Source organism: Schistocerca nitens, chromosome 9 (assembly GCF_023898315.1).
Source record: "Schistocerca nitens isolate TAMUIC-IGC-003100 chromosome 9, iqSchNite1.1, whole genome shotgun sequence".
Lineage (NCBI taxonomy): Eukaryota > Metazoa > Arthropoda > Insecta > Orthoptera > Acrididae > Schistocerca > Schistocerca nitens.
The window spans coordinates 213,882,736-213,894,865 of record NC_064622.1 but is presented as its reverse complement, the minus strand read 5'-3'; the positions used below and the strand labels follow the sequence as shown (position 1 = coordinate 213,894,865).

At 39.3% G+C, this 12,130-nt stretch overlaps 1 protein-coding gene across 6 annotated transcripts in view; it reads left to right on the top strand.

The window, feature by feature from the left end:
- LOC126202989 (DNA ligase 4) overlaps window positions 1-12,130 on the top strand; it is a 291,615-nt gene that overhangs the window by 216,381 nt on the left and 63,104 nt on the right. The gene's annotated exons all lie outside the window — the stretch shown is intronic.

Genomic DNA, 12,130 nt, shown 5'->3' with positions numbered 1-12,130 from the left:
ACTAACTGCATGGATCATTGCCAAAACCATCCAGTCTGACCATACTGTACAAACCATTTTGAAGGGCGTGGCAGAAGCCTGATCCATTTGTGTAGGAAGTGTGAGAAGAATGATTTTTTTTTAAATGCCTCTGTTTGCGCTGTAATTATTCTGTTACTGTCTTCATGGTCCCTATGGGAGTGGTTGTAGCAGGTTTTGTAGGTTCCTCACTTATTACTGGTTTCTGAAATTTTATAAATAGGCTTTCACAGGATGGCCTCTATTTTCAAGTATTGGCTGGATCGGGTTCTTCACCATCTCTGCAATCCTCTCCTATGGATCAAACAAACCTGAGATAATTCATACTGCTGTTATTTGTATATGTTTGATACTCCCTGTAGTCTTATTTGACAATGATCCCATACATTTGAGCAATATTCTAGGATGATTCACAGAAGAGTTTTGTAAGCAGTCTTCCTTGCACACTGATAGCAGTTTCCCAGTATCCTACCAATGAACCAGTCTGCTAATTGCTTTGTGGCTGAGCCTAAGTTATAATTCAATTTCATATCAATGAAACTAATTTCACTGAGGTATTGTTATGGGTTTGCTGATTCCACTTGTTACTCATTGTTGTTGTCTTAGGATATGACATTTTATTAATTATGTGAAATGCACAATTTTACATTTCTGACAGTCTTTGCCTTTTGAAATCTTATAATGATATGTTTATATATTTGTGCAACAGTTTTCTGATAGTACATTAGTATAGATAACTATCATCTTTTAAAAGTCTGAAGTTACTATTAACATTGTATATGAAGAAATTAACATACTGCATGAACAGATACATAATTACTTGAATTATGCAGGTAATTACTTTTACATCTGTCTGTGACTCTCCTTCCAAGATAACATTCTGCATTCTCCCTACCAAAAAAATCTCAATCTGGTCACAGATTTTCTTTGACACTGCATATTGATAATACTTGAGTTAATATGGTTGATGTAGTTCCAAATCAAATTCTTTTTAGAAGTCAAGATATAATGCACCTATCCAACTGCCTTCATACTTGACTTTCAAGACGTCATGTGAGAAGGATGTAATTTGGGTTTTGCATCAACAGTGTTTTTGGTATCCTTGCTGGTTGGCACGGGGAGGTAATTGTGTTTGGGATATCACATTTTAATTCAATTCAGAATATGTTATAAGATTTTAAAAGACATGGATGGTGTAGTACTAGTAGTAGCAGGAGTAGTAGTAGTAGCAGCAGCAGCAGCAGCAGCAGCAGCAGCAGCAAGAGTAGTAATAGTAGTAGCATTGTGGATCACTTCTGCTACCACCTTTGTAGGTTGGTGTGTCACTTTCCCGACTTTTGGGCACAGTTTATTGTTTTGAAAGGTTTATTGAGTGTTATTGATAAAAGAGGTCTTACTCAGCTGCAAAGTCTGTATCGAATCTGGTACAGATTCTAACAGACCCTGGAGCTATGTTCTATTTCAACAATTTCAGGTGTTGTTCATCTGTATCAACCATCTTTCCAGTTGCGTGATAATTAACTTGGGATAATACTCATGTTTCTGCTTGTTCTTTATGTGCCTGTGTCATCTGTGAGCATCTGGAAATTAACTTCGTTTTATGTTTATGTGTTAACTTGACATATGATCAGAATTTCCTTGGGTTTCTTGAGAGGCCTTTCAATATACAAGGTGTACAACTTTGCTTCCACCATTTTTTCCCCAAAATTTATGGCTTTAATGACACAATTTGGTTACAAGTGTATCATTCAAAGTATTTTTCATCACTGGCCATTACTTTCTCCCATCTTTCGAGCAGTGTACGAATCCATCATTGAAAAAATTGTTCATCTTTTGAAGCAGTCCATGAATCGATCGAATTTGTGACTTCTTCATGAGATCAGAAGTGTTGGACAGCCAGGCCATGCGCCATTGATCTAAACAGGTGATAGTCAGAGGGAAAAATGTCTGGAGAATACGGGTGGTGGGGTAGAACTTCACATTTTAACATTTCCAAGTATGTTTTGACCTCGTTTGCAATGTGGGGTCGAGCGTTGTTGTGCTGCAAAATCACTTAATTGTGCCTCTCACTGTACTGTGGCCATTTGTCTTTTAATGCTCTCATCAAATGCATAATTGTGTTTGATGACGAGCACCTGTGATTTTTTCACTTGGTTTTAATACCTCATAGTACACGACGCCGAGCTGGTCCCACCAAATGCAGAGCATGATCTTGGAGCCATGAATATTCGGTTTGGCCATCAATGTGGAAGCATGGCCGGGATATCCCCATGATTTTTTGCATTTAGGGTTATTGTAATGAACCCATTTTTCATCCCCGGTCACAGTGCGAGAGCAGAAATCCCTTCCATTTTTGCCTCTGAAGTAACTGTTCACAAACACACAAACGCCGTTCAACATATCTTGGTTTCAGCTCACATGGGACCTAAGTTCCTTCTTTCTGAATCATGCCCATAACCTTGAGACATTATGAAATGGCTTGCTGTGTCACTCCCAATAACTGTACCAATTCTTCGTGAGTTTGACGTGAGTCTTCACTCAGCAATGTCTCCAATTCTGCATCTTCGAAAACATTTTCTCTTCCACCACTGTGCTGGTCTATGACGTTAAAATCACTGTTCTTGTAGCATTGAAACCACTCACGACACATTCTTTCACTAATAGCGTCCTTACCATGTGTACTTGAGAGCATTCGATCTCTATCTATACTCATATCCTTTGTTTTACATCTATTATGTGTTAGTCAATGGTTCTTTATAAATTTCTTTACAGTGACTGTATGCCATGGAACATCCCCCTCATCAATAGCTTCCCTATTAGGTAAATGTCCGAATGCTTGATCAACTATTCTTCTAAACTATAGCAGTAGTTCCTCTAGGTGCTCCTGTTCAGAGCTAAATGTTTGAAGTTCCTTCTTGAGATATGACACTTCTGTTTCTTTATCTAGTTTGCTGATATGAGGGTTGTCCACAAAGTAAGTTCCGTTTCTATTTCTATCTGTGGCAGCACTAAGACCGCAGTTCTGAGCATGTGCGGCAGTTACTCTGACTCAAGGAGAAGACATGTACGCCATTTTCAGATCACTGCTGCCGATGTGTGCTTTGTAGTGCTTCTTTATAATGTCAGCTGTAATTGAAAATGCCATCACATGTGAAATCAGATCTGTGATTCGTTTGCTAAATGCAAAGAAAGTTAAACCAAAGTAAATTCATCAGCATGTCTGCGAGGTTTATGGACAAAATGCTATGAGTGATTCAATGGTTAGAAGATGGGCCAGACTGTTCAATGAACGACATGATCTAGTGCATGAGGAAGAATGAAGCGGACGCCTGTCTGTTTGGTTACTGATGAACTGGTTCACACAATTGAAGAGAAGATTAAGCACAACTGTAAGTTTTCTTTCTCAGATAGTCACGGGGGATGAAACTTGGGTATTGTACGACACCCCTGAAACAAAATGGCAATCAGTGGAATAAAGGCACACTTCATCCCCAACTAAGGCTAAGCCTAAGCAAATCTTGACTCCTCGAAAAGTGATGTGCACCATTTTTTGGGACAGAAAAGGCATTTTGCTGATTTATTTCTTACCACAAGGCCAAACAATCAATGCACGTGGTTACTGTGAGACCATTGAGAAATTGCGCCACACGGCAGCATTTTCAATTATGGCTGACATTATAAAGAAGCACTACAAAGCACATGTCGGCAGCAGCAATCTGAAAATGGCATACATGTCTTCTCCTTGAGTCAGAGCAACTGCCACACATGCGCAGAACTGTGATCATAGCACTGCCGCAGATATAAATAGAAATGGAACTTACTTTGTGGTTGACCCTCATATATACATTTTTCTTCTTCTTTTGGTTGCGCTTTATACTTAGATAATCATTATTGTTACAACTGCTTCATTGGCATTGCTACAAGAGATCAGGTCTATTGATCACAAGTGGGCTTCCAAACTGTGTGTTCTGGATAGTATTCATAGCAGACATTCAAGATTGTTTCTCAGAATGTCATATCATGCCCATCACTTACAAAACTCTAATCATGTCAACCTATTTTTGGCTGACTAAAGCTTCCTCTAATGTCAAGACTGGGGAACACCCATACTAATGAGCTGATGGTTTGCCGAAAGTTTTTGGCTGCATCTGGGGGCTAGTTTAGTGGCAGAAACAAGAATGCTTTCAGAAATCGTGTATATTTATATGTTGCCAAATAGAGCTTGTTCAAGTTAGAAAGACAGATGGGCCTGTGGTTTCAACCCACCAGTTGAAATCACTGAATACACATGAGAAGTACTGTTGCTGGCATCAATTGTGTAACAGTCAGTGGATGGAGTTTGATGTGAAGAGTTAATGTTGAATGAGGAGAGAAGCTGTTGTTTCTGCAAAATATATATTAGGGTACCGTGTGGCAAGGAAGGTGTCTAACCTTAGATGAGTACCTTTTCTTTCATCAGTGATTTTATTTTACATTTTTACATTATTGTAAGCCAACAGTTTCAATGCAAACAAGTATAGTTGTACTGTTCAGACGTTTTGGAACCGTGTGTCACAAGTGTGTGGAACGGGGATGGATAGAACAGTGGCTTGTTTTACATTGCAACCTTGACTTTAACATACATTTGGAGAATATACTAGCCGGCCGAAGTGGCCGTGCGGTTCTGGGCGCTGCAGTCTGGAACCGCGAGACCGCTACGGTCGCAGGTTCGAATCCTGCCTAGGGCATGGATGTGTGTGATGTCCTTAGGTTAATTAGGTTTAACTAGTTCTAAGTTCTAGGGGACTAATGACCGTAGAAGTTGAGTCCCATAGTGCTCAGAGCCATTTGAATCATTTGAGAATATACTGCTTCTCAAGAGAAAATTTTGCATCACACATATAGCAGAACTGATTGATTTTAGCTTTGTATATCAGCATCATTATTAAGCTGTGTGTCTTGGATGAGCATCATCAAAGACAAAACAAACATTTCTGGTCTATAATTTGTTTGTGGTTAGGAAAATCTCTTATGATTTCCTCATAGAAGTGCTAAAGTAATCGATGAATAATAACGAGAGTGCAGAGTGTGATATCTTGAAGGCACTTATAATTAAAAACAATGAGAAAAGTTAATTAAAAGTCAAACAACATGACTGCATTTTTCTGTTTCAATCAAGCAGATAAACTGATCAAATATGTTTTCAGTGATTTTATGCAGAAGGCATGATATTCATGTTTGGCTAAGCATGCTGTAGAAGCAGAGCTGCCAGGTGAACAAGGTAAGGCTATTTTCCTATATTGTTTCAGCTGGCAGAAACAACAGCAACTGTAACTGAACACTATACACTGGAAGTTACTTTGTGACACCTGGTTTTAATGAGGAGAATTTTGATTAGCTGAGTGTGGAAGTACAAGTGAACATTAAGAAAAGAAAGAATGAGGAGGAGGAGGAGGAGAAGAAGAAGAAGAACAAGAAGAAGAATAACAACAACAACAACAACAACATCACTCTGCCACATGATGTCTTGTGGAATACAATTAGAAAATTGTGTAAAGTAAATAACCACACATCTTGAAGAATCTGTTTTAAAGATCTTGGAATTCTTACCCCTGTTTCCCAATATTTTTACTCCTAAATTACTTTTTTATGACAGTAAAATCAGTTGCAGGTTACCTCTGAAATACATAATTGGAATCCAAGAAACAAAAAGAATTTTCATGTACACTTTTTATACTCATGTAGAATTGAGAGTTGATTTATGTATAATGGTGTAAGTGGTACTCAACAAGCTCCCATCTAAAATAAAGCAAGAATCACAACAGGATCTAAAACGAAATTAAAATCATTTACTACCAGTCCTACGTTTATTGCTGCTGTCATCAGCGACTTAAACGTTTCTTTAGTAGCTATTTTTGTTCTTGCTATAATATCCACGTCATCTGCATAGGCTACAAGCTACACTATTCTATTTTATATTGTGCCTCATATGTTACCCCCCCCCCCCCCCCCCGCCACACACCGTCAGGTGGATTGCGGAGTATGGATGTAGATGTAAATGTAGATTTGAGCTGACGTTCTCATCCATTTTCCAATGTTAACAATGTCATGCAGCAACTTACATGTTTTGTTGCAGGCATGATGACATCTTTCATGTCTTTTCTCCATACTCACAATCATACATGACTGTTGAGCCATTTTCAGATACCATGCATTCTCGAAAATGCAGCTTTACTAAATGTTACTACCAAAAACCAAGAACTAGCAGCACACTAAGTGCATTATGACTGGCCAAGCAATGAGAAGCCAACAGACAATGATTCAGACAAGTAACACACTAAAAATGACCAACACTATTTGAACATATTTGTTATGTACACACTATTGCAAACCAAAACATTAGGGCTCTCTCTGAATTCATTCCTTTGATACATTCTATTCAATTGTTCCCGATAATATTTAGACATATTTTTCCTCTGATACCTTTCCAGCAACCCTTTTTTGAATACTTGAAATGTCCGAGCATCCCTTAATTCTTCATGGCATGTAACGTATGCTCTGGCATCCCCAGTTACTTTCAACTTAGCCACACGCAAAAGTGTTTCTGCACACCAATTTCCCAATTGAGTGGCCGTGCTAAGGTTCTCAAAAAATTCATAACATCCTCCCCAGCTTTTCCCAAGAAAGGGGTGACCAAAGACGCAGCATTAGTGTCAAGAATTACTGCATTAACTGGAAACCGTTCCTTGCTTGCTTCTTTAGACCGACCAAGCTCTATCTCTAATTCCGACACTCGCTCAAGTAGCTGCTGAATAGCCACCTCGGCTGACACAGACTGCTCCATCACTACCAGCTATCGAATCAAGACTACAGTAAGCCCAGAAAGAAGAACAGGAAGGGAAGACGGACTATGCTACAGGTTCAGACAAACCACCAAATGAAAAATTGGCACTTGTCATGTTGCAGGAGTTGCTAATCCATTGTTGCCCTTCTGCCCTTCTCAGGTGCCACATATCCTCATCAATTACCAGCCACAATTTCCTCCAAATCCATGGAGAAGACCACTACTGTCACCAATTGTAACAGGAGTGTGTGATGCGCAGGTTGCCTGACTGACACCACTTGTAATAGGATGACCGGAGCGGGTGACCTGGTCGGGGTTGTAGGGCATGGCTGGGTAGACGAAGGTAGCTGTTTTTAGCAATCTTCCTCTTTATTGTTGGCTCTTCCAATACATTTTCCGGTAGCTCAGCCCCACCGCTCATGTCGTGGTGGAGACGTGCTGATGCACGCAGCCCAGGGAACGTGACACCGTCCTCAGTCAGCGGCTGTGCAGAGGGTAGGAGGTTAGCAGCACGAGGCCTGGTGCAGCGCGCCTCCTGCAGACACTGTGGCTCGTGATGACGCCGGGAGTCGCCGGTGCAGCATTGGACAATGCCCTCCGTTGGCTGGTCCTCGGGGACAGCGTCACTGATGATGACGACATAACAGTGCCCAATCGGTCAAACCAAATGCTGACGCCCACCTCTGACGCCCTTAAATAGTGCAGACCGCTGCTGAATCTGCCAGTTATGCAGCGCCGTGTTTAATAGAATGTTCTCGATGAGTTGGCTAATGCAGGCGCCACATGCGGCCCGCGCCTGCGTAATTCTGCTAATGCTGCCTTCTGGCTGTTGATTGCTGCTGCGCACGTACACACATACTGACACTCGTTGCAAAACTGTGCCACCTGCCTAACGCGCTGGCCATCCTTTGTCTGCTGTCTGCCGTGAGGCTGGCGCATCGTGTACTGAAACACACAATTTCGCACCATATTTCCTAAAAATAACCCCTTGTCCTCTACACAATGTTCAAGGAACAACTTTAAATGTTAAATCTAGGAATATACAAGAATCCCCGTGGGAATCATAAAGATGAGGTAAGCTGTTTACATCACTCACAGATTCATTTAAGCAAAGATTCATCTTGTGCTTTACATATACATGGGATGGGAAAAGCCATTTATTATAAATGGTACAGAGAGAAGTATCCTCTGCCGTTGACTTCACAGTGGTTTGAAGATTATTTATGTAGATCTAGAAGTAATGAGAATTAAATTCAACATTAGTTCATACCAATCAAATTTTGAAGCTAACAGATCCAGAAAACAAATATCAACAGGTTATACATTCTCAAATTATTATTGTGTATACCAAATACTTTTGTATGACTTTGAATTGCAGCCAACCATCTGTGTTCTCCTGCTTGATTCAGATTACATAGTGACTGAAAGTAATCATAAAATTGCAAAATTTTGCAGAATTTTTCTCTGTACAAATGCCCCTGATGTTAATCAGTGGACAGAAAGGCTTTGCATCACATTCAAGTGGATTTTCATATATGATGTAATCTGCATGTTTTATTTTCATGCACAAGTGAAAGTAATATAGGAAAATCCTTCATTGATAACAGAAGTTGGAATGATGAATGAAAACCATTGATTGTATATCTGAGTGGACTGTCACTTGAAATGACCGTTTATTGATGTAGCTCCGTTGTAAAGCTAGCGTCTTTCACCTCTCCGTAAATGCTGTAGCATGACAGTAGAAAATACTTCAATCATCCCCTCGGTGGAACAGTCTTCCAAGTACTTACCCATACCCTCAAAATTCCTAATACAGTGGTGGCACAGAACCTTACTCTTACAAATATATCAGATGACAGAGTTTAAAATCCTCTATTTAATTTGCAAACATGAGAAAAATAACAACAGGAGCTTTCAACCCCAATAAGATGATTACACTGAGGTGGCAAAAGTCATGGTATACCTTGTAATGTCATGTTGAATCTCCTATTGCCCATTGACAATAGTGCAGCAACTTGACTTGGCACGGACTGAACTAGTCATTGGAAGTCCCTTGCAGAAATATTGAGTCATACTGCCTCTATAACCATCCATAATTGTAAAAGTGCTACCAGTACAGAATTTTGTGCAAGAACTGATCTCTCGATTATGTTCCATGGGATTCATGTTGGGTGATTTGGGTGACTAAATCTTTTGTTCAAGTTGTCCAAACTGATCTTCAAACCAATCACATGGTGCATTGTCATCCTTAAAAATTCCATCGTTTCTTGGGAACATGAAATCTGCGAATGGCTAAAATGGTCTCCAAGTAGCTGAACATAAATATTTCCAGTCAATGATGAGTTCATTTGGACCAGAGGACCCAGTCCATTGCATGTAAATACAGCCCACACCATTATGGAGCCACCATAAGTTTGCACAGTGCCTTGTTGCCAACTTGGGTCCATGGCTTCGTGGGGTCTTCGCTACACTTAAACCCTACATCAGCTCTTACCAATGTCATCTAGGGCCCAACTGATATCATCTAGGGTCCAACCGATATGGTCACGAGCCCAGGAGAGGCACTGCAGAAGCTGTTAGCAAAGGCACTGGCGTTGGTCATCTGCTACCACAGCCCATCAATGCGAAATTTCTCCACACTGTCATAATAGATACATTTGTAATACATCCCACATTGATTTCTGCAGTTATTTCATGCAGTGTTGCTTGTCTATTAGCACTGACAACTCTATGCAAATGCCACTGCTCCAGGTCGTTAAACAAAGACTGTAAACCACTGCGTTGTCTGTGGTGAGAGGTAATACTTGAAATCTGGTATACTCGGCACACTCTTGACACTGTGAATCTCTTAATACTGAATTCCCTAGTGGTTTCTCAAACTGAATGTTCCATGCATCTGACTCCAATTAGCATTCTGTGTTCAAAGTATGCTAAGTCCTGTGGCGTGGGCATAATCACGTCGGACATCTTTTCACACAAATCACCTGAATACAAATGACAGCTCTGCAAATGCACTCATCTTTTACACCTTGTGTACATTATACTTTTGCTGTCAGTATATGTGCATATCACTGTCCCATGACCTTTGTCACCTCAGTCTATGACTACAGCACAAGCTACATGCCACACTACATCCGTAGAGACAAAAGACATATTCTCTCTCTCTCTCTCTCTCTCTCTCTCTCTCACACACACACACACACACACACACACACAGAACAACAAATTTCAGACATATCTATACAAGCTTCCGCATTCATGATCGACTTTGCAACTCATCATGCTGCGTCAAGAGGATCAGCATTAACCATGTGATGAAAAACTGTGTTTCAAAGATAACCACACACGCTTTCATATGTACTCATGATGGACTCTGACACTCATCACCCTACACTAAGACGGTCAGCATTAATCATACGGAGCCAATGTGATGTGATCATATCTTGTCACCTTATGATTTCCTCTGTATGATTGGTGGCAACATTTCTTAGTATAGTGTTATGCATTATAAATAATGTTCCAGGCATTACAATGCAAGTTCCATATTGACTTCAGAAGTAGTCCCAAGTATAGAGGATAAAATGTAAATGCTAACAATATTTCTATGTCTGAGAAAATGAGGAAAGCATAGCTGAAAGCAGCAGATATGAATTCAATTACTTGCTGAAAGTACATGTGAGCATAGAGGTGATTTTGGTGGATACTATTGTCATAGTTTAACTAACAGCTGGCCTGTCATAACAGACATAAAACTAACAACAGACTTATCACTTCCAGTGGTTTATGTCTTGGTTGTAATCTCCAATTAACAAGGAGTCCAGATGACAGTTGTATTTTTTTAATTTTTTATATTTATGGTACATGAAGTGCAAATTCAAATATCAGTTTCCAAAGCTGTTCAAGCCAACTTTCAGTTGCTCTCAAGAAAATTGGCTTTGAAGTTTTCAAAGCATCTTTACTATCCTAAAGAAAGATCAATTGTGGCAGACAGCATAGTTCAGTGATACAGTGCTCACCCACCATGTGAGAGACCTGGGTTCAATTCCTGACCAATGCAAATCTTGTTAAACAAAGGTGCATGCTGTAGGGGCATTTCCATGAAGCGTAAAAACATGGGAAAAAAAATTGGTTGTGCTTGAGACTTAATTGCTGGATTGCTGATTCGAACGTCTTTTCGATCATTATTTTTTCTTTTCTTCTGTTCTGTTCAAATACCTACTTGTTTTAAATATAAAATTCATCAGATACGTGCTAATTTAAACATATCTGATTGTTTTTTAGTAAACAATGCAAAGATTTGTATTTCTAATTACATTGCACACAAAAATACAGTTTTCATCGCAAATATAAATTATTTACTATTTATTAATTACTGATCTTTTAACCCTCGAGCAGGCACGCCTATGTGTAAAGTGCACAAATAAAATTGTCTTGTACCATTCCGTTGTTGTTTAACAATTGTGAACCCATACCAATTCCTTCTTTATTGCTTCAACTAACCCAGTGATAAGTTGTTTTGTCATAAGTCCAAGTGAGCAGCACTAAGATAAAATAAACCGTGAGCTAAGTCAGAAAAAGTTTATGGTCCATGCAAGAAAATGATCCATATTCTAAGCTAGCAGCACAATCCTAGAATGAGCCAATTGTCTACAAGATAATTAACAATCTAATAAGGGGTTAGCTACGATCTGATGTAACTCCACTATTTAATGCTTCTCGTGAGTTGTTAATGTGGAATAACACTTGTAATGGCAACAGAGTGATATAATGATAGTTTATTTTATTATTATTTAATCAAACAGTGATTTAGCTCATACAATGTAAGTTTATTTTATTGTTATTTCATTAAACTAAGGTTAAAATGTGATTCTGCTGATACATGTTTACCTTGGTAACATAAAGACAGCAATTATTTACATGTGCGCAAAGTATGCCACATGCCCAACCATGTTATAAAAAAATGGGGTGCCCGCTCAAGGATTAAAAAATATTGTTAATAAAATTTGTTTATGTTAAAAAACATAATTTTTTTCAGCGCTAAGTAGTTTACTCTTTGCGGAAACACTTGTAGAACCTTTGTTTAAAAATTTCCCTCAGCGAGAAATCAAACCCGGGTCACCAATGAGACAGGCAAGCATTCTACCTGAGAGCTACGTAGCATGTCAAAAAGACAACCTTGATTTAATATATTAAATACCATTGAAGAACATGAAAGCTGATTTTCTTGAGAATTTTGGAGAGTTATGTCAATTTGCTCTGGGAGATTGATATTTCAGTTCTCAGCTTCAG